General features: G+C 45.0%; 1 non-coding gene across 1 annotated transcript; it reads right to left on the bottom strand.

The window, feature by feature from the left end:
• On the bottom strand, positions 1-25,001 carry LOC102911884 (uncharacterized). The gene is made up of 5 exons (XR_013052886.1): positions 24,533-25,001; positions 23,433-23,514; positions 3,193-3,258; positions 2,202-2,651; positions 1-1,154 (listed from the first exon to the last, which is right to left on the bottom strand). It is a non-coding gene; the product is annotated as an uncharacterized LOC102911884 (transcript).
• Between the last annotated feature and the right edge of the window lie 341 nt (positions 25,002-25,342).

Raw genomic sequence — 25,342 nt, forward strand, 5'->3', positions numbered from 1 at the left:
TTATTCTTCCATTCACTGGTCTATTTATTAGAGTCATAATGGTACAGTGTATTTCCCAACAGTCTTATTTGGTTTTCTGGCTCTATGAATTATATTTGAAATTCTTTTAGGCATGACCAAGAGCAACACAAATGAATAATGTCAATTAAAAAAAACATTAGATATGAGCATCTACGAGATGACGTCACCACGCTTAAGTAGAAAACAAAAGGACCAACATTCTGTGAATGTGGGGGCTATCAGGCATTCATTCATGCTAAAACAACAACTGCATTTCATCCATCTAATCTTGTAATTAAGATTCAGATTCATTTGAAATGATTAATTTGCACTGGCCTATCAAGATGGAAGACATTCTGTTAGAATCTGTCTGGACAGCAAGTGTTTTAACTACAAATGCTGAGCTCGCTGTGTTTGTCCAGGAGCCACTGACGATTGCCCGATCTTCCTGAAACTGTTAATGCTGCTGGTCCTAAAATAAAAGTCCATTCCGAGTCAGGTCTCTGACATTTCCCTTTGGTCTGCAATCTGATAGATACTATATTCAAAATGCACTTAGTCATTTTAAGTCACAGGCAAGAAGCAAAATGGCTCCCAAGCAGATTTAAAAAAAAAAAAAAAAGGTGTTGCAGGAGGAAGGCTATTTCGTGGCAAGCCCAGAGAACGAATCACCAGATGAATCACGTTCTAATATAACTGAGCCACAGAATGATTCCAAGCACAATAATTTAGTTGGCCTCAAAACAACACAATAACAATAAACAAGCACCCCTCTTTAGCCCCTGAGAGATTTGACTGCAGATCACACTGTAGGAAATGAAACAGACTGCTAAAAACAGGCAACTATTTACATGCACGGCTCTGAATCTCAAACTTCTTCACCTGGGAGCACCTCCCAGAGGAGGGAGGTTTCAGGTCTGGCAGCAGCCGCAGAGAGGCTCCCGTGAGGGCTCAGTGTGCACTTGTCATGGGGAAGGAAGGCTTGGCTTTGGGTCCAGCTCTACCCTGCGCTGGGAGGCTACCATGGAGGGCTGAGGAAGGTGGAAGCAGAGGCATTGGCTGAGTCTTAGAATTTCTGCAACAGCTTTTGTTTCAGAGGCGCTGGTGAGCCGTGAGAATGGAAGCACACCTCTCCACAAACCTTGACCTGCATTCTAGAGCGCATGGAGAAACCTTAATTTAGAACGCATTGAGCACAAAGAGGGGAGAGAAAGGCGTTCACGGAGCCAGCCTCTGTAAATTTAGAGATGCAGTTGAGATGTTAAGGCTTGAAACTGCTTTTTTAAAAAAAAATGTCTAAAGCCAGTTCACATTCTATGTGAGAGGACACAAAACTGTGTGTGAGACTCTCACGTGGCAAATGTCTCCTTTTCTAACACATTCTTGTGCATATCTATTACTGCATTTTTAAATACGAGTTGGTTACCAAGGAAACAGGTTCTGGCCCAGTGTTAAATTGAAACTAAAATATTTTTGAGGGGTTAGGCTCAAAGGGAAGAGCTTGTGAAATGATTTTGGAAGATGCCAGGGTTTGGTACATAGAGAGCACAACTGTATTTCTGCACCAAGCCGTTCCAAGGGCTCAGCTTCCAGCCATTCTAGGGGCTCAGCTTCATTTAATGGAGCTCAGTTTCTGCTAAGAGGGCCACGGAATCTTAGCATTTCTCCCTTTAAAAATGATAACTCCCCGCCCTCCAGCTATATGCACATACAAATAGTGAATTTATCATTGTATATGACAAAAATATGATTTTGAAAGGATTTAACTTTCAGTTTTCATAGTCCACACAATACAATTAAAGTCCGCTTCTTAAAGATTAAACATTTTTGATAGTTCCTATTGAGCTTATTTACGCTCTTTGAAATTATCTCAGAAACCCATTTGTTTTTAGTTTCAAGCTAAAATTGAGCCAAATCACCAGACTTTTCAAAAAATTCTTTTGTCTAGTGGCGCCACACCTATCATACAACTAAATTTCTTTGAAAAAGAATCCATCTCACTTTTATAGCAGAATCACTTTATAAGTTGTTTATGCTTAGGTTTATATAGTATTTGGATACAAGAGGCTATCCAGTTTAATGCCATCCCTAACATAATACAAGTATCTTAGTTTTAATTCTGAAAGTCACATTTTAATGCATCTAATGTTTTTCCTGCATGGCTCCAAAAAAATCTATAAAGCATGCAAATTCCAACCTACCTGTGCGCGTCACTCAGGGCAGCGTTAGCATAACAAGACACTCGGCCATTTTTATGGAAGGCGATGGAGACCCACTGATTTCTCCGTCTTCTTGCTCACAAGTTTTAGATGCGATTGTCACACACCCCAAAAATCATACGCAGAACAGCTTGAATGCACTCTGATCACGAGGGCTGAATTTATCAACAGCAAAACAGGACTGAAAAAAGAAGTTTCTGATCCAAGGATTCTCGGAGGCTGTAACCGAGGAGGTGGTGTGTTGAATTTTTTTTTCCTCCCTTGCTCCTTTGAGAGTTCAAAGCTCAATGCTGACCGCTGCAAAGGCCACTGTCACATTTGCTGAAAATCAAACCACTGATCCCAGCACTGAAAACACAATATGAGAACCTGTGTTGCTTGCACACGATGCAGTGCCTAGGAGTTAAAAATAGAGTCCACCTGGCCTCCTACCTGCATAATAAACATGTAAGTTTCAAGTGTTTAATTTGATATTCACATTAATTAACAATACAACATACATTATTTAAAAGACAGCAAATGCAAGAAGAAAGGGGAGCCACCATCTGGTAGCAGAGTTTTGTTGTTCTTGTTTGGGTTTTAGGGTTTTGTGGGATTTATTTGGCTTTGTTCAAAAAAAAAAAAAAAAAAAAGACAGGATCTTATTCTGAATGTGATGAAAAGCAAACCTCCAGAAGCAGATGAATCCGAAAAGAAAGATGATGTCGAAATAACGAAGGTTGTAATGAGGCAAAGCAAGTCTTCGCTACCAGATGATATGGCATAGAGAGCATTTACATACTCACATCTGAAATACTAGGCAACATGTAATGAATTCTACACAGCACGCACACACAGCACAGCACGGCTAATCCTGCCTGCCATCTTAGGCTCACACAAGCAAGATACGCACTGCATGCAGCCCACGAGCGAGCGAGCGAGTGAGCAAGCGAGCGAGCACGAGGGAAGGAGGAGGAGGCAAGGGACAGCTCACCTTAAATGCAGTATCTGATTAATGTTGTAAGTGACATTGCATACCAGCCTCAGAGTCTTGGCTCAACTGGGTAGGAGGGAACAAAGAGAAATGTCATCAACTGCTGATGCAGGATGAGCCCAATCACTAACCACTGTTTAGCAAACTCCAAATTCTGCAACCAGGCAGTAGAAGGCATTTCTTGCACTTAAGCAGGGCGGCCGCACAATGAATGAGTCCTTCTGCTTCTGAAAACCAAACAGTCCTTTTGCTAAGGAAGAAAATCAGCAGGAACGAATACTGTCATATCCTCTTCTTGGAGAGAGCTTGCAATACAGTATGTATCTGCTTGGGGATGCATTTTATAGACTGTTCCTTTCATAGAATTGCTAACAGCAGCAGAAAAAAAAATTTTTTTTTTTAAATCAAACCTGCTAAGCTACAGCCAAGTGAAGATGAATTCTGAAAAAGGGCATAGCATTTGTAGATTAAAAAAAAAAAAAAATCCTAAGGTGCCGGCAGGCTTGTAGAAAAATGCATGATCGGTTGTCTGTATCCGTTCTATAACCTTTAACCACAGGCAGCGTAAATGTATCCGGCTAAATGTATCTGCAGTACAGAATGGCGGATACCTCTGCAGACAGAATTGTATGAAGATGGAAGTGGATTTTCTTACAGCTAGAAGCCAAATAAAATCGGTATAGAAAAAGAATTCGACGTCAGGTTCCTTAGGATGTACAGCTGGCCTTCATAAACAATTTTAAAGCTATCTTTAGGATATTGACCTAAATACTAGTAAGATTTACAGCAGCACACTGTACGTGTTCCAAACATAGAAAATGCAGAGTGCTTCGTCTTCCCCCTCCCCCTCCCAAGCGAACAAGCCAGTTACAGGAACACCGAAAGGCAACGGACAGTGCACACTGGAGGACAGACGGTGTGTGCCGAGAGGCGATGTCCCTTTGTTTTACGTTGAGGTTTATTCGAGCTACACTGGCATTAGGAGGCCAGGGCTGATGGGGGGTTGCTCTCCATTTTATGAGTGAAATGTTTCCCGAAAATGAAATCTCCTCTACTCAGACACCCAATTCCATGTCTTCTTCACGGCCACCTCCCCGACTGCTCAGGACTGAGGGGACCCAGTCTGGGTGTATGTAATAAACTGGGGTCACTTTCTATAGACTCCAGTTCATAATTGTGAGGAATTATTTTTTAATTAAAAAAGTCTTCAAGAATTCATAGGCACAGACCCTTTCGTCCCTTCCTCTCTCTTACACACTTACACGTGCATGCACACGCATGTGCACACACGGTCATACGCACATACACACACACACACTTGGAGCTCAAATGGCAACAGAACGTTTAACACAGTGGAACAAAAACTGTTAAATGGCTGCTTATTCAGGATTTTAAAGAAATACTTCATAAGCAAATACCATTTTGCTACAAAACCAGTGTAACTATGTCTCCAAAGAGGAAGACAGGGTAGCAGGGTAGCTTGGTGGACTTTTTTTTTTTAAGATCCTACCAGCAGATTAAAAACAGAAAAAAAAAAAAATTAACAAGAAGTCTTTTATTTTAAGAAAACAAAACAGATTCTTTTTTTTAACAAAGAAACCATACCCACCCCCACCCTCAGAGCCCAGATATAAGCTAGCATTTTTATGAAATGCTCTGATTATTTTAAAATATGTAATCTTTACATATTTCTTTTCATCTCTCACACGGTCTTTAATTGCCTATTGCATCACCAATATGCTAATGTTAATCAATTTTAACAATGCAACAATGAATTAATGTTTCCTTGGTTTGCCAGTTTCCTAGTGACTCTGTCTTCTGTAAGAACTGCCTGATAATAATGAGGTTGGCAAATCGTTCGTGTGCCCTAGAAATTGCTGAAAGGAGAAAATCCATTTGAAAAACCTCGGCTTAGGTAGTAGGCTTCCCAACTGGATTGTTTCTAGTTTGAATTCTGTCTTCTCCCTCGGAACAGAAGTGATTTGCAGCTGACCGTGTGGAAGGCACCCCTGCCTATCTCTAGCCCATCGGCGTTATTCTGTCAGTCGGACGGTGGGTCCTACCTGATCCACAGCAAGTCATTTTCTTGTTGAAGCACACTTCTCTCTCACAAGTGCTCCAGAAATGAATGTGGCGTTAATGAAACCCGTAGCTCTGGTGTTCCTAACACCAAAGCTGGAGCCCTCTTCCCCGCCCCCCACATCATGGCTCTCTAAGCCCTGGCTAACAACATTGACAGCGACAGAAAATTAGAACGGAGTGTGTTTGTGCTAATTCCTTCCTTACCAAGGGGTTCTAGAATTCGACTGTTAGGGGGAATTACAAGCGCCAAGTTATTTACCATACGGTCGTCTCTAAAGTGGGGTCCTTCAAGAGGAGTTGAAGGGTGAAGGAAACACCTTGGCACATGACACTCAATGGCTGTTGAGAAAGTCCCCGTGAATGACATCAGAAGGCTAGACGTTCACATTATATATGCACAACGTATTATTAAGATACAGAATCGGTGGTGACCATATTGAGCCAAGTCAGTGCCTCCTCTGTCTGGAATAATAAATGCCAGTGACAACAACTGTCATCCATTTCGAGCTCCCTGGAGACAAGTGAATAGTGTTACATCCCAACCTTCCTTCCTAACGCTGACCCTTCAAGACAGTTCCTCATGTTGTGCTGACCTCCCACCATACAATTATTTTCATTGCTATTTCATAACTGTGATTTTGCTATTGTTATAAATCATGATGTAAATATCTGACATGCAGGATATCTGATATGCATCCCCTGTGAAAGGGTTGTTCAGCTCCCAAAAGGGTCAAGACCCGCTTTATAGTGCAGGGTGGTGGCTGTGGTTGGGCCCTATACTGGTACGTCTTATAACCAGATGCCAGGGCAAAGGGTTTTCACACCTCTCTGTGGGGTGCCCTTGTTCACTACTTGTGTCAAAATGAGCAAAAAAACACATATTGAATGTTATTTTGTGATTTCCCTAAACAGTGATCAAACGTGATATATTTACCAAACCTACTTGGGTTAAACAAACATGAATTCTAGCTGTAAATATTCTGAGGAATGAGTGTGTTTGGGCAGATGCTGTCAACTAATAAATCTTGTTTTGTACTGGAAAAAAAAAAAACAAGGCATGCTCATGCCTGAATTATTTAAGCTTTGTCACGATTATGAGTGGTGAAGATATGCATGCATTCGCTTAGGATTTTTAAAAAATTGAATGCCCTTCCTCCTCAGGGCATATGCACAGACATTAAGTTAAATGAGACTCCCTTTTCCACAATGAAAATTGTGGGCTTTGACAAGTCAAACATACGGTTCCCAAAATAATGCCGCAAGCACCCGCCCGCTGGAGGACGGAGCAAGGCGGTGACGATTCATACATTTTTGCTTGCCCTGGCCTCTGAGTTCTGCAGGAGGAGCTAATTTTATTTCCAGGCCTGTGGGTTAAAGTTAAATTGTATGGCTTATGCAAAGTACATAATTCAAGTATGAACAAAGCTCGACTCTTCTCATTTAAAAAAACCATCAGGTCAGGGCACTGAGTCCCAGAGGAATCCTTGGTTTATAAACATTTGGATGGGTTTGCATGTTTCTTGATGCCAGTCACAGCTTTAAAAATCACAGCTGGTTTCATTCTATACCTAATCTGCATAGGAGTAGGTAAACTCATGATCTGGTTAGCTAGACAACTGGATTTTAAAAATAAATGTTTACCATGTATAACATTTTTATGTTTAAATTCTTATGTAAATATAAAAGGCAGAAAATTTTTTATGAGGTTGATTATATTCAGGCTTGGAAACAATTTGGTAGTTCTTTTTCTGTTTTCTTTCTTTCCTTCTTTAATTAATTATTATTAGTGTCTGTGTTCTTTGAGACAGACTTTCACTGTGTTGCCCTGACTGGCCAAGAGCTCACTGTGTAGGTGATTCTAGCAGCAAACTCAGAGCTCTTCTATCTCCCTCTGCCTCCTGAATGCTGGAATTAAGGGGTGTGCTACCCCACCCTGCAATAAAGTGATTTATCAATAACTTAAAACAACGTAGTGGGGCTAGAGAGATGAGTCAGCAGTTAAGAACATTGGCTGCTCCTTCAGGAGACCTATGTTTGATTCCCAACACCCACAAGGTATCTCACAACCATCTGTTACTCCAGTTCCAGGGGACTGAACACCCTTTTCTGAACTCCATGGGTCCCAGGCACACTTGTGACACGCAGATATACACTCAGGCAAAACACTTATACACACATTAAAAAAAAAAAAAAAACCTAAAAAAATAATAGGATGATATTTTTGAGACAGGGTTTCTCTGTGTAGTTTTGGTGCCTGTCCTGGAACTCACTCTGTAGACCAGGCTGGCCTTGAACTCACAGAGATCCGCCTGGCTCTGCCTCCCAAGTGCTGGGATTAAAGGCATGCACCACTGCCGCCCAGCTTTTTGGCTGACATTTTAAAGAAAGTCCATTATTCTTCCACTGGCTACATCTTGTCCAGAGATCTAGCAGGAACTTCTGTGTGCTGATCAAAACTAAAAATCATACTTAATATTTTAACTATGTTATATAAATAAATTCTAACCTAATAGCACTGTATCCTATAGTATTAACTACCATCAGTTTTAAAGATAACTATCATATAGAGACTAGGATTAAAATCTGAGACTAGTTGATGGAAAACCTGGATCTTCCCCCATCCCTAAGGGATGAAACTACCTCCTGCATCTCATCTCCAGCTAACTCCAGAAATCTTCCCACTGGGATGACATCCTGGGGGATGGTTTCTCATGGAGCACCCTGGTCCCCTGTGGCTGTGGCTACCCCTGTTTATATGAACCAGGCCCAGGGAACTGTGGGTATCTAAGCTGTCACCAACCAGAGACAGCCTGGGCCCAACCACATGAAAAAAGAATTATATATATATATGAAGTGACCATGTTGGGAAATTAGTACTAGAAAGCAGAGTAACAATTTTGGAGGGGGGTTTGTTGCAGTTTGTAAATGTTTCATGGTGCAAAGTGGGTAGGAAAAGCTTCCATTTCTGCACATGCTAAAATCTCATTGAGGAAAGTCCAGTTTTTCCATATTACACCTTAGGCTTGGGGTGTATGTAGCTCAGTATACATAAGGCTTTGAGTTTGACCCTTAGCACCACATGCATACAGATTTGCCCCAAATCCCACCCTTAGTAAGCTAGTTCACCCACTCATTGTATTAAAAATCACAGCTGCTTTCCTTCTATACCTACTGTGTTTAGCATTTATGAACAAATTTGTTATAGATTATCTGGCTTTTAACCTAAATTAGCAATGAAGGAAAAAGTCGAGTGCAGACACCGAGGCCAGCCTGGTTTCAGGTCACAAACAGTGTTCTCATATGAAACGAAAACATCAAGTCTATGTTATGAGGCCCTTTCCCCACCATGTGCTTTCCCTTCGTTTTTATTATATGTCTGTGGGGGTCTATGTGTGTGGAGGGGGTATACATGCACATGTGTGTGCATGCATGTGGAAATCAAAGTTCAGCCTTGGGTGGTGGCTGTCCCTCAGCATCAATGTCCACCCTTTTCTTTTCTTGTTTCATTTTTATTTCATTTCCCACGGAGACCTGGGGCTATCTCCCCAGCCGTCCCCGACTCCTACATATTTTTTAGTGGACTTTTTTAAAAAAAATAAAATTTACTTTATTGTAAGGAACTCACAAATAAAAACATCACACAGCTAGATTAAGGTAGCCGCTCAGACACTTGCCCAGCCCCATCTATAAATTTGGTGAACTTCTGTAGTTAGAATGGCCATTCTGAAGCCGTGGAGTTTTGCTTAGGAGTTTACACTTTCATTCTTCAATTATATTTTAATGCACTTTTCCACCATAAAAAAAAAGGAAGGAAGGGAGGGAGGGAGGGAGGGAGGGAGGGAGGAGGAAGGAAGGAAGGAAGGAAGGAAGGAAGGAAGGAAGGAAGGAAGGAAGGAAGGAAGGAAGGAAGGAAGAAAATTATGACAGAGTTGGAAGTAGAAAAACATTTAGGTTATATCCTCTTTTATGACTTATGTGTGTTTTTAAGAGCCTAATTTTTGAGTAAGACAGTAAGATATTTTCCTCAACTAAGCTAAATGTTTAAATATATCATTTTAATGAAGTTTAATAGCTGCTTGTTCTTCCTTCCCTCCCTCCCTTCCTCCCTCCCTCCCTCCCTCCCTCCCTCCCTCCCTCCCTCCCTCCCTCTCTCCCTCCCTTCCTTTCTTTCTTAAATAGGGTTTTCTGAGTAGCACTGGCTATCCTAGAAATGGCTATTCTCAGACTGGGAGATCTGCTTGCCTCTGCCTTCTGAGTGCTGGGATCCAGCTGTTCATTTGCTTCAATCTAAAGTCCCTTCTGTACATGTACACAGAAGTTCTATTTGTATGTGATTCTAAAAGAACCCACCCCAGCTTGCTGTCTAGGTTGAGTAGACCAAGAGCCGGATCCCAAGCCTCCTGCCTCCTTGTAGCTTGCGGCAGATTATTTCCATTACTTGTCAGCAGTTTTGTAGGCCAGTGAGGTGGCTCCCAGAGGGGCTTTCTTATCAACCTGCTCCACCCTGCCTGGGAATGGGAGAGGATTACCTCACTCTGTCTAGTGAGGGGGTGAGTGAGTGGCATGCCTGAGCAGTCAGAATGCTAGGATGCAGTCAAGTCTTCCGTCAGCATCAGGGAAAGATCTGGAGGCAAGGTCAGGCGGAAGCCTTGGGGACCGCGCAGAGGCAGATACGCCAAGAAAGAGCTAGAAGGAGAAGGGGAAACTGAAACACGGGTTTCCAACAGAGAGAAGGTGAAAACTGGGAGGGAGGCCACACAGCTCAACCCGAGCTAGTTGGACAACCTTTGAGGTGGACATCGCTCTGTCAGCTTTAGCAAGTGCCCGAACTCTGCTTTCCTTCCTCAGTGCATTTGAAGAATTGAAAGAATTCCTACTGAGTTACATCTGGCCTGGCTCCAGAGTGCTAGCACCTAGCCTTAATTCATGTTTTGTTTCTCAGTTATCCTTTGTTTCTCTTGTTGCCCTATGTGATTCTTGTCTGAGAGTCTCCCAAGGATACAAAGCCTATGCAAAACTTGGTTCGGAAACCTAGAAAATTGTGGTGCCTGATACATCGAGAAATTTGCACTTGGCATTGTATTTTCGGAAGCTTCTTTCAGGTTGTTTTGAACATATGGAAATCAACTGGCTAGAGTGTAAATATAGAGAAAAATACAAATGCCCTGGGTGAAGGGAAAGAGGTTCAATCCTTAGAGGCTGGACACCCCTGTAGCCAAGAGAAAGGCTAGATTCATTCTTAAGGCGCCTCCGAGTCTTCAGTCAATGGATTGGAGTGAACCCACACACCTGCTATTTGAAGAACAATATTTAGAAGACCTTGAGTCCACTCAGGTCAGTGGCATTACCACATCTGGCCCATCTACCCCCATGATCAGCTGCCACTGACCAGACACACAAAACGATAGGCTAGTCTAGACTTGGAACAAAAAAATACTGACCTGACAGGGAGGCTGTTTCTTTTTTCTAGAGAGAATAATAATCAGCTAGAAAAAGAAAGGTGGAACTATAAACAAGATTTCCTATGGAATACAGCATCTACCTCATGTGAGAGAATCATCCTTCCCATATGCCCCTCCCCTTGACAACAAATACCCCCACACTGAACCTACCAGTGTACTAGTCTTTTCTTTTACCAGATAAATGAGCCTGCAGCTCAGAGTCTCCACCGAGTACCTCACCTCAGCCCAGGCAGCTCGACCAACACCCCAGGAACTCCTTTTCCTTGGCCTGAACAAAAAGCACAGTAAGCGTTTGCTGGTTGAAGCAGCCATTGTTACCTGAGGCTCTGGGCTTTCTCCTGTAGAGTCTCTGTGTCTCCCTGGGCACCTGGAGTCTTGCCTCGTGCTGTGGAATGACTCACTGGAGTATGATACTGACTCCTAACATAAGTCATGAGATTCTCTCCCTGCTCCCCACTGCCAGTGGCAGCTTCAGTTTGGGGGCTGGCAAGACACTTCCTAAAATGGAGAACTATGGCCCACGAGAGAAGGGATGGAGACGCCTATGGAGATCTTTTAAAGGTTTCATCACGCACTCCTCAAAGAAAAACCCCAAGTTGACTGAGAAGCTGTGAAACGTCCCTTTCTGGGACAGGGAAAGAGGAAATGGAAATCAGGGTGGCCTGACAAGACCACCTCCACCTCCAAAGAATACCTCCCTGTTTCTTCAGGGCCCTGGTACCCGAGTGCGGTCCACAGAATTCTAGGACAAGGAAGATGGTTTGGACAATGTCATCTACACACTCCAGTTCAAAGGTCAGTCAGACCTTACACTGGTACAGAAACAAGGCTCCTGACTTTCCAGCGCTCTGCTCTTTGTGACCTCATAGACTGGTTCCTTTCAGAAGAAATTTCCAGACTGTTATTTACTTGTTGAGCTGCTGTAGATTACATGAAAATGATCAGCGGCCAGGAGAACAGGGTTTATAATGTGTTTCTCAATTCCTCTCCAAAGCAAATACACCTACATCTTTAAAAAGCTCAACTAAAAATAATTTTAAACAAAATATATAAGTAGAGGGTCAAAATTCCCTAGGCCCAAGTGTCTTTGATACTTGGGTCGGATCAGAGACCCAGGCTTACTCGCTGTAAGTCAATCATTCTAAATTTAGCTGGTTGAAGTCACCTTTCTTCTATTTGGTTTGCAAAGAAACATCTCATGAGTTAGCATGAACAGCTAAAAATAAGCTGCAAGTTTCGTTTTCTGTTGTTCAGCCTGGCTTGGAAACAAAACCGTACAAACCTAGGGATTGGTCGAGTGGTACGAAAAGCCAGCAATTCAAACTGCTTCCTTTCCTGTCCTGATGACCAACTCACCATCAGGCCTGAAACCCTCACACCTCTGTCCCTCTCATGGTCTTGAAATGAATCGTGCACACGCATAAATAAGACATGGCAGGAAACTAGAGGCTGGGGCTAGTACTGGGGGGTGGGGGCAGCGGCTTGTATGTGGACACATCGTCACTTCCGCACAGAGTGTCTCATACACTTCAGCCTGAGTCTCAAGGGATGCCGGAGGCCCTTCTGCGGGGCCAAGGGATAAATAAGACGTCGGTTCCGTGACGACAGGTTCTGAGGTGTTGAGCTCAGAGTCTCCCTTGACCCAGATGCCCATGTTCCTTATGCAACTCCATGCTACAGACCCACGCAGCTCACAAGTTCAGTTTCAAAAGCGTCTTTTCAGGGCCAAGTCGGGCGAAAAGGTGTTCAAGCGCAGTGCCTGTGCTTCAAAGGGAAGGCAGCCACCCTGCTCGCCCTGGAGCACTCAGCTGTCTTCAGGCCCGGCAAGCAGCGCTGGGAAAAGCAAGCTCTCAGCTAAACAAGATTGAAAGGGGCGAAGACGGGTTAATCTCCCTCCATTAAGGAGGGGCCCGCTTGGTGGAGGTAAAGAGAATAATCTGTATGAAGTGCAGAGCCGTCAAAGCACATTCTGGAAATGAAATTATGGTGCAGGGTGAGAAGAGTGATTGTCCTGATTTTTCACTGTGTGGCCATTTCTTAGATCTTGGGGTCTTTACTTAGCTTTGAAGTTACAGCCTCAGGGAAGGGGAGGGGGGCATGTTCGCACTGAGAGCAGGGCTATCTGAGCTGTGATTCCATGCAACTGGGCTGTCTGGGAGCAGAGGGTGAGGCCACAGCTGCCAGGATACTGGACAGGCCTATCCAACCACAAGTCAGACACCAGCCACATAAACAACAGGAGAGTCACTTCCCCAGGGTAGGAAATGGCCTCTGCTTCTTCTTTTTCATTTTGAAAAACTTTTTTTAAAAAAGATTTATTTTATTATTATTGTCTTACACATGTGTACATGTGTGTGTACGTGCGCTCAGAAGCATGTTGGATCTCTTGGAGCTGAACTTACAGACGGTTGTAAGCTGCCCAATGTGGGTGCTGGGACTCAACTCGGGTCCTTTGCAAGAACAATACATGTCCCTAAACCCTGAGTTATCGCTCCAGACCCTATTTTATTATTTTTAATTGTATATGTATATATGTGGACACAGAGGCCAGAGGCATCAGATCCCCTGGAGCTGGAGTTATATATGGTTGTGAGCTGCCTGACCTGGGTGCTGGGACTCAAGCTTAAGTCCTCTGGAAGAGCATCAAGCATCCTTAACTGCTAAGCCATCTGTCCAGCCTCCTATTTTGAAAAACAAAAGTTTAAGAAATTTTAAAAATAAAATTTTCTTTCTTTTTTTGGCAATGGGGAGGAGTCACAAGAAGTTACAGAAACGGCATAGGAAGGGTGATTCACACACCTGGGATCCCAGCAGAGGCAGGAGAATGGGGAATTAAAGTCTAGCCTGGCCTCAGGGTAAGACCCTGCGTTGAGTAAGGAAATGGAGAGAAAGCGTGGTACTCCCCAAGTGGGGTCTTACAAACGGTAGGACACTGACTCTGAGTTCAGGGATGGAGCTTATCTGATGTATCTGGTTTTCACATGAGCTGTGTTTCGGTAGTTCTGTAATGTGCTTTCACATACAGCGTCTACACAATCAGGACACAGATTAGTCTGTCACTCCCACGGCCTTCTTTAGAGTCACATACCCACCAATCCTGGACCCTGGCAGCCATGGAGCTCACCTCCCTCGCTGTGATTTAGTCCCTTAGGAAGTAGTCTCTAGGTATGTAACCCTCTGAGATGAGCGTTCTTTCACCCGGTGTGAGGCCCTTCTGATCCATTTAACTTGTAGGCCAAAAGGTGCCCTTTTCGTGGACAGTGTTTCACACCCTACAGTTGGCTGCCCATTCGCTTGTTGAATGAAGACTCTTTGGCTGGCTTTTAGGCGTTAGGTGTTACATGCAAAGCCATGGATATTTATATACAGACGGCTGTGCGAACAAATGTAAGCTTTCCTTTCTCTTGTGTAAGTATCCAGGAGTGGATTTGCTGGATCATATGGAAAGCATGTTTTACTTTGTAAGAAAACTATCAACTGTTTCAAAGAATGGCTGTACCATCTTACAGTCTCACTGAAAAGATACAAGGCATCCAGTTTTCCCATGCCCTGGCCTGCCCTTGGTGACAGTTGTATTTTCTTTTCTTCTTTTTAAAATACTTTATTTATTTTTATTTTATGTGCATTGGTGTTTTGCCTACATATATGTCTGTCTGAGGGTATCAGATCCCCTGGAACTGAAGTTACAGACAGTTGTAAGCCGCTGTGTGGGTGCTGGAAATTGAACTCAGGTCCTCTGGAAGAGCAATCAGTGTTCTTAACTGCTGAGCCATCTCTCCAGCCCCCGACAGTAGTATTCTCTTTTGAGCCATTCTGGTAGATATATAGGGGCTCCTTTTGCTGATGTACAATAAAACAGGAATAACGTTTGGGACTACTGATCCTGGGTAGGATGGTCACTAAAATGCTCTCACTGCTTTGGCTTTCCTGGCAACTGTCAATATGGCAGTTTATGTTGCCTGGCATTTTGATAATGGAAAATTGCTGGTCTCTTGTCTGGGGTGAGCCTTCAGGCTTGCTCAGGTGCTCCTGGCTGTGGTGATGGATAACCCCATCAGGAGCTGCTAAACCTCTTTGAGCCAGTGACCCCTTGGACTAGTGGTACCTGCTTCTATAGGACAAGAAGGGTGATACAAATTTATGGAGAAGGGACAGAGTTTTCTTGGGCTAGAACCTTCCTGCTCCTTTGGTCATAGACTGTGTAGATGCCCCTTTTCATGGTGAAGGTGGGGCATGGAGTCAATACAGATGAGTAAGAGGAGGGCCACCAGCAGTACCTGCCAATCAGAGGACCTACTGAACACTTTTTGCCTTTGGGCTTTCTGCCCTATGACCACATAGGATTCTCCAATGGGATGTATAAACCCTATCTAGATGTCATGGAACTCTGATTTCTCTCTCTCTCACCGCTTAGGTATATGGAGGCACCATCCTTACCAGTTTCCTAGCCCGAGGATGCAGTCCTTTGAGTGACCAGAATGCCTGTATCAGAAGATGCCTCAGTCATGAAAGTTCTGAAGGGGAGCTGCAGAGATGGCTCAGTGGTTAAGGGCATCGCTCTTGCAAAGGACCTGGGTTTGGTCCTAGCACCCACATGGTGGCTCACAACCATCTCTAGCTCTAGTTATAGGGGATCTGAGGCTCTCTTCTGACTTCTGAGGGCAGCAGGAATATCCATTCATGCCAGCAAACACTCATATGCATAAATTAAAATAAATCTAAAAAATGTTTGTTTGTTTGTTTTGAGACAGATTCTTACTATGTAGCTCTGGCTGTCCTAGAACTCACTATGTAGACCAGGCTGCTGGCCCCAAACACAGAGATCTGCCTTTCTCTGCCTCCTGAGTGCTGGGATTAAAGGTGTGCACCACTATGCCCAGCACTAAAAATAAATAAATAAATAAATAAATAAATAAATAAATAAGCAAATAAATAAATAAATAAATAAATAAATAAATAAATAAATAAATAAAAATTTCAAGACAACAGGAGCATGAGGCTCTTATAGAGCAGACATAGTGAGGACATGGATTAATTACCCTAGACATCCCTGGACTATCAGTCTTCATCAGCTGAGCCCCAGACTTGAGGGAAAGCATAAACACCACTAGAATCCATGCTTAGCATAGCTTGCACTCATACATTTGGACTAGAAAGCCAAGAATCAAGAGTTACCAATAGGGATGAGGACAGCCCTTGGGCGATGGGGACATGTGCAGAAGTGGAGACACTAGGTGATAACATCAGCTTCTCCGGTGTCTAATCATGGAGATGGGCACATCTGCTTCTCTGGTGTCTAAGCATGGAGATGGGTACATCTGCTTCTCCGGTGTCTAATCATGGAGATGGGCACATCTGCTTCTCTGGTGTCTAAGCATGGAGATGGGCACATCAGCTTCTCCGGTGTCTAATCATGGAGATGGGTACATCTGCTTTTCTGGTCTAATCATGGAGATGGGCACATCAGCTTCTCTGGTCTAATCATGGAGATGGGCACATCAGCTTCTCTGGTCTAATCATGGAGATGGGCACATCAGCTTCTCTGGTCTAATCATGGAGATGGGCACATCAGCTTCTCCAGTGTCTAAGCATGGAGATGGGCACATCTGCTTCTCCGGTGTCTAATCATGGAGATGGGCACATCTGCTTCTCTGGTCTAATCATGGAGATGGGCACATCTGCTTCTCTGGTATAAGCATGGAGATGGGCACATCTGCTTCTCCGGTGTCTAATCATGGAGATGGGCACATCAGCTTCTCTGGTCTAATCATGGAGATGGGCACATCTGCTTCTCTGGTCTAAGCATGGAGATGGGCACAGCTGAAGCTCTACCATTGGGTTTTGTTCTTCACCAGCTGAGGGTGTGGACATGGAGAGGCAGAGGAACTACACAGAGGTTTATGGTATCTGACTGTGAACAGGGGACCTGTTGACAGGGGAGCAGTCTGTAAGGTAGAATTTGAAAGGCAAACAACAGCGGCATACGTCTTTAATCCCAGCACTCAGGAGGAGGCAGAGACGGGTAGATTTGTGAGTTTGAGGCCAGCCTGGTTTACAGAGACTAGCCAGGGTTACACAGAGAAACTCTGTCTCAAAACAAACAAACAAACAAACAAACAAACAAAAAATGAAAGGCAGATGACGGGATGTGCCCCTTTGGCAGTTGAGGCAGGAGAATGAGAGGAAGTGTGGGGCTATCAGAAACCATCATGTGACTGATGGGTGTGGGTTAATGGTTTCTGCAGTGTTGTTCGGATGCAGTGGGCCATTAGACTTCCTCTCAGATGACAGCGCTTTTAAGTCTTGCTTGGGTTTGCTCAACAGGTTCTCCGCGACTGCTGTTTCTCCGGTTTCTAAGTTTCCATGTTCCAGTCCCTGCTGTCTGGCTCACTGTTCCCACTCTCCCGGTGAGAAGGCTCAGTCACAGCCCCTTTCAGATTCCACAGACACCCCCCGTGGCTTGGAACTTCATCCCAGTCTTCCCGGGGGTGGGCTCCACGGGGGCTCCACACCAAACCCTTGCTCGGTCTTCTTTTCGGTTCATGTCTCCCGACCTGAGATCCGCCCACACTCAAGCTTGGCACTGGCCACGACGCTGCCCTGCTGTCCAAGTTTCTGCCCCTGGACCCACGGTGGCCCGGTTCTGCAGGAAAGTAGCTTATAGATGCTCTCTGAATGACTGTCCTAGCTCCTCCTAAGTCCACTTCAGGGCTCAGAGGTCACAGGGTCTGGCATCACTAGGTGACCAATGACCTGGGCCCCTCCCGAGGTCCAAACTGTGTGTATCCTGAGGTATGACCCCACCTATCAGAGAAGAGACGCAGTCTCCTCGGCTGAGGCAGGAGCCCCTTCAGGAGCTGGCCTTCTTGTTGGCTCCTTTTTTTTTTTTTTTTTTTTTTGAGACAGGGTTTCTCTGTGTAGCTTTGCGCCTTTCCTGGAGCTCACTTGGTAGCCCAGGCTGGCCTCGAACTCACAGAGATCCTCCTGGCTCTGCCTCCCGAGTGCTGGGATTAAAGGCGTGCGCCACCACCGCCCGGCCTTTGTTGGCTCCTTTTGCCTGCTACCAGAAGGTTGGGTGTCTTTGGGTCCTCCGTCTGGGTCACCCTCTGCCAATAAATCTCTGGGTGATCATTAGGAGGCAAATGACTATGTTTACAGTACTGCTCTCATATTTACAGTCAGCTTTCCTGGTTCCCTAGCTAATAATCATCTCCATGCTGTAACATACCAGGTAAAGCTGAAATGCAGAAGCCAAAAAGAATGTTCCTCATTCGGATGTGTGCTCTGGTTTGGTACAGTTTTTCCTCCAGAGCTTACGTGCTGGAGGCTTGGCCTTCTGGGTGGCGGTGTTGAGGCAGTGGGACCTTTAAGAAGCGAGGCTCTCGGAAGGTAACTGGGTCATGGGGGCATTGCCCACTGAAGGGATTATTGCAGGTCTTGTGAGATGGGATTAGTTTCCCTGAGAATGGTTGCTGTAGATAAGCCTGGCACCTCTCCTGGATCCTTCCTCTCTATCTAGCAGGTGCTCCCACCATGGTGACGTCATTTGCCTAGAGGCCCTCACCAGAGGAGAGCAGATGTTGGCACCGTGTTCTTGAACTTCCAGAATTATAAGCTAGATAAATATCTCTTTAATGATATTTTTATCTACCAGGTGTTTTTGATAGCAATACAGACTATGACAATACGCCAGCTCAGAGTTCCCTAACTGGAACCTAGGAGCATACATTTTCATCCCGTTCAGTTGAAGGGGACCAGGTTCTGAAATAGACCCTGATGCTTTTCTGGAACAGGATTAACTAATCGGTGACCTCAAAAAACAGATTGTTCAACTTCACATTTCACTTTCTGGGCATTTGTCTGAAATTGCCCACAAGGATTTACCTTCAAGAGTGTTTACATATTTGTAACAGTGGTACACCAGAGGCAATTAAATATCTATTAAAAAATGGCTAAATGAAAATATGCCCAGGCAAAGATAATAGTCATTAAAAACAACAAAAACCAAAACTATGGAATGGAAGAAGGAAGAGAGGTGTTGAAATGAAGTTGACAGTCCAGCTGAGCGTGGCCCAGCTGCAGATGGAGGATGCAGCCTGTCCCTGGGGAAATCTTAAGCTTCTTCTTTCACAAGACACCTTGGTATAGTTGATGTCATGAACTTTAGTCAATGAGAAAGGCCTTTCACAGACTACTTCCTTCCTCCTGTGCCTCAGGATGATAGCCTATAAGATTCTGGACAGAAGGGTGACCCCCATCACATGAGATAGACTGACTGAAGTCTTGCCTGTAGCATAGGAAGCACAACCCAAGATCAGTGCATCCAGGAGGGTTAGTGTCACCTGTCAACTTGACAGGTTCTAGAATTGCTTAGGACTCAGGCCTCCGGGTATACCCATGATTATGTACAGATTAGCCTCTGAGAATGTCTGTGATATAATTTAACTTGATTAGGTTCATTCTTGTGGGAAGACCCATCTTAATTATGGGCAGGACCATTCCCTGAGTGGGAATCCTGCACTTCATGAAATGGAGAAGGCAGACTGAGTAGGACCATTCCTTACTCGCTGCTCCCTGCTTGTGGATGTGCTGTGTCCGGCTGCTCCAAGCTCTCGTTGCCTTGACTTTCCTACCACAAAGGACTATCCCAGACTGTGAGGCAAAATAAATCCATTCTGCCTTAATTGGCTTTTGTCAGGGCCTTTTTTCACAGCCCCAGAAAAGTAACTAAGATTGCTTCCATGAAGTGGACATCAAGCCACCTTGTTCCAATGTGCTGGACCCTCAGTAGAATTCCAGGAACCATCTCTTGGCACAGAGAGGACTCCACCAGTTTCTCTCAAAGACTTTAGTGAAGCTGGCGGCCTTTTGAGCCTCTGGCCCACAGTCAGGCCTTATCAAGGGGCGTTGAAGTAGTCGTACCATGTGTTTTGATTAGGCATGTAGCTAAGGGTCACAGATTTGAGGCGAGTCAGAGAGAATTTTTCTTTTTTCAAAACAGCTGTACTTCATAGCAATCTACAGATCAAAGACACCAACACTGACCGTGCGGTGGCAATGGTTCTCACGAGCACGTTCCTACGTTGTCCAAACCATTCTGCGCATGAAACCTCACTCACTCTAAGGGTCTCAACACTGTAGTTTAAACAGAACAAAACACTGCTTTGGAGGTGAGAAGGAGCTTTAAAGTTCTGGTAAAAAACCAGAGGCTTCTTGAGTTAACAATAAAACCCCAGAGTCTTTTGTGTGGTGTTTTCCAAATTGGTTCTTGACGAGAACTAGGGGATTTCAGTGTGAGAAATGACAAAGCCCAATTACCATGAATTCTTAGCTTTCGTAAATATGACGTGAGCTCATTGCAAAATTCTCTAAAAGGGGTAACAGGGCATTCATAACGCTGAATTCTCCAGGAAGAAGGGAGTTAGCACGTCTGTGCTTTGAGAACGATAAAACCCCTGAGGTCAAATAACCAAGCGGCCCAGATGTTGCCCATGTGAGGCTGCTGTGTTCAGCTTGTCAGTGTGCATCGTGGATAAACAAAGTCAGGCAAACATCTTCAGGTGACCTAACTCTGCAAAGACCGTGGTGTCTCCAATGCGAATTACAGAACTCGTGTAATTACAGTGGAAAAATAATAAAATATGAGATTAAAGTGAAACAGACTTATGAAAGCCTTTTTTCCTGTGAAATCTATTTTGATGCCATTTAAAAAATGTCAAATATTAAAATATGAATTGTGTCCTTGTACCCAATCCTGCCTTGCTGCTGATGTCTCTGAGGTCGCCCTACCTGCTGTCCTAACACTGTCAAGTGGTCATGAGGCTCTGTGGCTTTCTTTCAGACATTACATGTTTACAGTAGTGAAATTGTGGTTTCTTGATTTGGTGGTCACACACCTCTCCTTGTCATACAGTGTAGCTAGAAATGTTAGAAATCGTTTCTGTATCAATTTGGTATGCAATATGTATTGAGGGGATCCTATCAGATGGTAGCTGAAATTAATAAGCCATTAGTCAGTGTGAAGATTTGAATTTGAAATGCTCCCTCATGGGCTCATGGGTTGCACACAGGGACCTCAGCTAGTGTAATACTGGAAAGTTCTGGAAGCTTTGGCAGATGGAACCTGGGAGAAGCGTGTGAATGAGGGCATGTCGTCACAACTGGACTCTACCCTGGTCCCTCCATAGATCTCTTTCTGCTACCCAGCTAAGGCAAGAAGCTCCACTGCCACACATTGCCGCTGCCACACATTGCCGCTGCCACAACATTCTGCTCAGGAGCACAAACCTCCACAACCACGGAGTGAACTCTCTGGAACCGTGAGCCTAAATGAATGTCTCCTCCTCCAGCCACTCTTCCAGGCATCTTGTCACAGTGGGAGAAAGTAACCAATACAGCCCATCTCCTAAGTGAGTGGATCGTGACAGTGCTCATCCTGACCGTGGCCTTGGGCTCTGTGTTTCCAGAAAAACTGTTAAGCTGGCACTTTGGAGACCTTGTGCTCATCTTCAGCCTTCTCCTTCAGACGTCTGCTTCCACACTCAGTATGTTTTACTCTTCACTCCTTCGTCATCCCAGACTGCTCAGCAGACACTATGTCCTCAACAACCCCAGAAAGTGGACTTTCAGAGGTGGAAGTATTTTTGAAAAAAAAGAAACCATCAAATTGTTATTTATTCAGCCCACTCCCGATCTGAAGGGACTAACGGCAGTCTAAGAAAGCTGTCAGATCAGCCAGATCTTCCCACACAATGGACAATGCTCACTCTTCAGGGTGGGGATGTGGGAGCCAGGAATAGCAAGTCCAGTGGCAACATTTAATCTCCTTAGATAGTTATTGACCATGAAACTAGAGAACTATGTACCAAGCAGCCTGGGCATGATACTGGAATCCTTTCCTAACATTTACCGGTGAGAAGAGAATTTTACAAAGACCAACAATGGCTAAAAATCTACATAAATGATAAAGTGAGACAAGGCTCTCCAAACAGGGCCCATACCTTTGCCCCTCTTGTTTCAGTAAATAAGACTTCCTGAAAAGAAACAACCAGAACATCAGGTATAATTTTTTATATTTTGTGGGTTAATGCATTAATGTTCCTGCCCAAGTCTTTCATAGTCTATATTAAAATATTTTTCGAATAGTTTTATTTGAAGGTCTCTTCTTAGAGGACCCCTCTCACTAGTTAAGCCTGGCCTGGTACAGATGGGGTAAAACAGTCTCCCAAAGTCTCCAGGACCAGGCAGAACCGTGAGCTCGGGACTCCAGGAACATTCCTATAGAGTACTGCAGCTCATAGTCATGGGAGCAGAGTCCCACTGAGAAATTCCAGCTAGTTTGCCTGACTCAAAAACACGAAAGGAACAAAGCCAGAAAAGACCTAGAACGAGAGAATAGAGGGAGGAAAAATAAGGGGGAGGTGGGAGGTGCCCTTCTTGGCCACTGGCAACAGGGATGTGTCTACCTCAAATCTTAGGATTAGAATGGACAGAGGCATCTTGGGAAATTTCTCTCACTGTTATTTCCTTCATGGACAGATAAAACCTGCAGGTATCCAAATAGGGAATTCTACATGTCTCCTGATTTCTGCTGTTGTTTTGAGGTTGGGTCTTGCTATGTAGCCCTGGTTGGCCTGGACCTCACTACATAGACCAGTTGGCCTTGAACTCATGAGCAACCCTCTTGCCTCTATATCCTGCCTGGGCTTACAGATGTGCACCCTATATGCTTGGCATTCTAATCTGCTTTTCTAAGATTAATTTTTATTTTATGTGTCTACACCTGCTACTTATTTGTCTGGAAGTATGTTTGTGAACCATGTGTATGCCTGGTGCCCAAGGAGCCCAGAAGAAGGCACTGGATCCTCGGGAACTAGATAATTCCAGATAGATCCAGTTCCCGAGCCCATGTGTTCTGGGAACTGAACCTGACCTCTGCAAGGGCAATAAGTGAGCTTTCTCTCCAGCCCATCATCTAATCCACCACCACTAACCCCCGCCACAAACACTGCTCTACTCTACAAGTCTTATATTTGAGCATTTCCAAGTTTTCACATTCAATGCCGAAGAGAACTACCTTTCTCCAGAACCTTTTCACAGTTGTCTCTGGGAAGTGGTTTCTCTCTATAGTTAGCTACAGTCATGTGCCTGGGTTTTAGCCAATGGCATGTGAAGAAAAGTGACGTGTACCACTTCCACCCCTAAGAACCTCCCACCACGTACACGCTTCCGGTTCTTTGCTTTTTCTACTGCCGACAAAGATGCACCCTGGTGACTTTGAAAACCACACGCTGCAGATAGCAGAGCCTCCTTCAGACTTTGAATTTCTTTGCTTTTGTTAGTGTTTGTTGATCATCAAACCAAGGTACTTGGGCACTTTGGGCAAGGGGTACCTCCCCACTAATCTGCCTCCCCAGCCTTACATCTGAAGGAATGCGTGAAAGAGAGTTACCCCAGCTAACCCGCACGGTCACGTGATCAAGGGGTAAACTCTGCTGTGTTAGAGCCAATCTGTATTTGGGGTCTGTGGTGGCAATTAGCCTATTGTGACACGCATCCCCTTTGACACAGCTGTTGTCTTTGCGTGCAGAAGTAGCTGTGTCCTGTACCCTTTTCTTTATTATCCTACAAACCAAAAAAAAAAAAGTAGAATTAGAGACTTAAAGTAGGAACTCTTTAGGGACAGATGACACTCACCCAAGTACTTGTCACACAGCACTCAGTTTTTTCAGCCAGAGGAACAGCAGGCTGGCACAGCCGCTCTTCAGGACAGCCTGATCTGTAAAATTATATTTAAAAAGTAAAACACAAGACCTACAAAACATATTAAAGCATGATAGTTAATCTCAAACGATGTTAGTTCACAAAGGAATTTGTGTTTCTCGCTAAATGACAAACTTCTGCATGGCCTTAAAGTAAGGGCTGGTTTCTAAAACACACGGCCACCACATTAGCGTCTGAAGGACAGACTTCACGTGCTGAGGCGAATGCACAGAACAGAGACGCTCACTCAGGAGGGGGCTTGAGAAGCCAGAAGAACTGAGATACCGCTCTAGGCCTGTCCTGAGGCTCTCACGCACGTGAAAAATATTTTTTCATAGAAACTGAAATTTCTTGAGTAGAAACTTCCAGAACTCATAAATGACAGGTTATGCAAAGACCTAGGAGTCTTTAGATAAAATTAAAACATGAACTACGTTTCACCTCTGCTTAACGTCCCCGTGGCAACGTAAGTGAAAATGAAAAACTGTAAACAAGACAGCAAAGAGGTCATGGAGGTGCATCAGCCAGAGCGTGGCACATGCTCTCAAGGCAGGCAGGCAGGCTGTGAACCCTTACCTACCAGGACTGCCATGATCCCCACCCCACCCCACCCCGCCCCCGCTAAGTGGGAAAATACTGTTTGGCTGACATAGCACATGGTTGCCTAGAATGGGACTCGTGTTATGTCTGATCACCCCATAGAAGATCCAGGAAGCAAACTGTCCAGGACCCCAAACAAATATTTTGGCCGCCTTCTTGAAACCGAGCTCAGGTGGGCAGAGAAAACAAGAAGCCTGAACCCAGTAGGCCATTCTCCCCAGGGCTTCAGCACAGCAGCTTTTGTTTATACGTTCTTGTTTGGCCCCATGGGGAAGAGAGAGAGAGCAGGCCCCTCTGAGGCTGCATTTAGAGGGTGTCCCAAAGGCAGTCCCCACTCCCCGCTCTGGGCCAGGGCCTGGAGGCCTGGCTCTGAGGAGCAAGATGGCGCCCACAGTGTTGGGCCTTGACTGAGGGGCTAAAGGGCCTTCACTTACACAGAGGTGCTGGCTCCTCCGAAGCCCAGACGCTGCCAACTCCCGGGGCTCAGGAGTCACCACTGCGTTCTTCCTCTGGATCCCTCAACTCCTGGTTGAGATCTGCGTCACGTAATTTCCCATGATGTCACTCATTCTGACTGCTTACAGTCGGTTTATAAGTTAAGCCCTCCTCAAGGCTTGAAGAAGAAGAAGAAGAAGAAGAAATGAAGGTGGGCTGTGGGGAAATGGAGAGGGTGCAGCAGAGGCCTCCCTGTTTGGAGATTTGCTGCAGCTATGAGAACCACTCCCTGGTCAGGTTCCTGGCTGCGAACGGAGGCCAGTGGCAGGGCGTGGGTGACGTCAGGGCCAGGCCTGAGTCATAGCCAGTGGCCCGGCTGCCCTGCCACTCGGAAAGGGACAAAAGGAACCTTTGATGTCCAGAGGCCCTCCTCTCTCTCTCTCACAGGCTGGCTGCACTGAACAGCAGGCCAGAACATTCCAGCTGTCTTCCCACCCCGCCCGCCCTTCCTCCTTCCGGAACAGTCCCAGACAGATTCAACAAGGCCGCCCTGAAGGACATCGCCCTCCTGTCCAGCTAAGGCATGGCCACTCTCTGTAACTGAGAAGAAGCAGGGAAGGACAGGGTTCCCCCCAGGACCCTCTCACTTCCTGTCTGTCATGTGCCTTCCTCCTTGTGGTGCTCACCTTAGCACAGAATTCTAGTGGTATTTAAAAACTCCGAAAGATGAAGTCACTGTCACCATCCCCGGGCAGCCTCCAGTGCTCAGGGTGTGTCTGCATGTGCTGTGGAGGCAGGCCTCGGGAATC

Source organism: Peromyscus maniculatus, chromosome 7 (genome assembly GCF_049852395.1).
Source record: "Peromyscus maniculatus bairdii isolate BWxNUB_F1_BW_parent chromosome 7, HU_Pman_BW_mat_3.1, whole genome shotgun sequence".
NCBI lineage: Eukaryota > Metazoa > Chordata > Mammalia > Rodentia > Cricetidae > Peromyscus > Peromyscus maniculatus.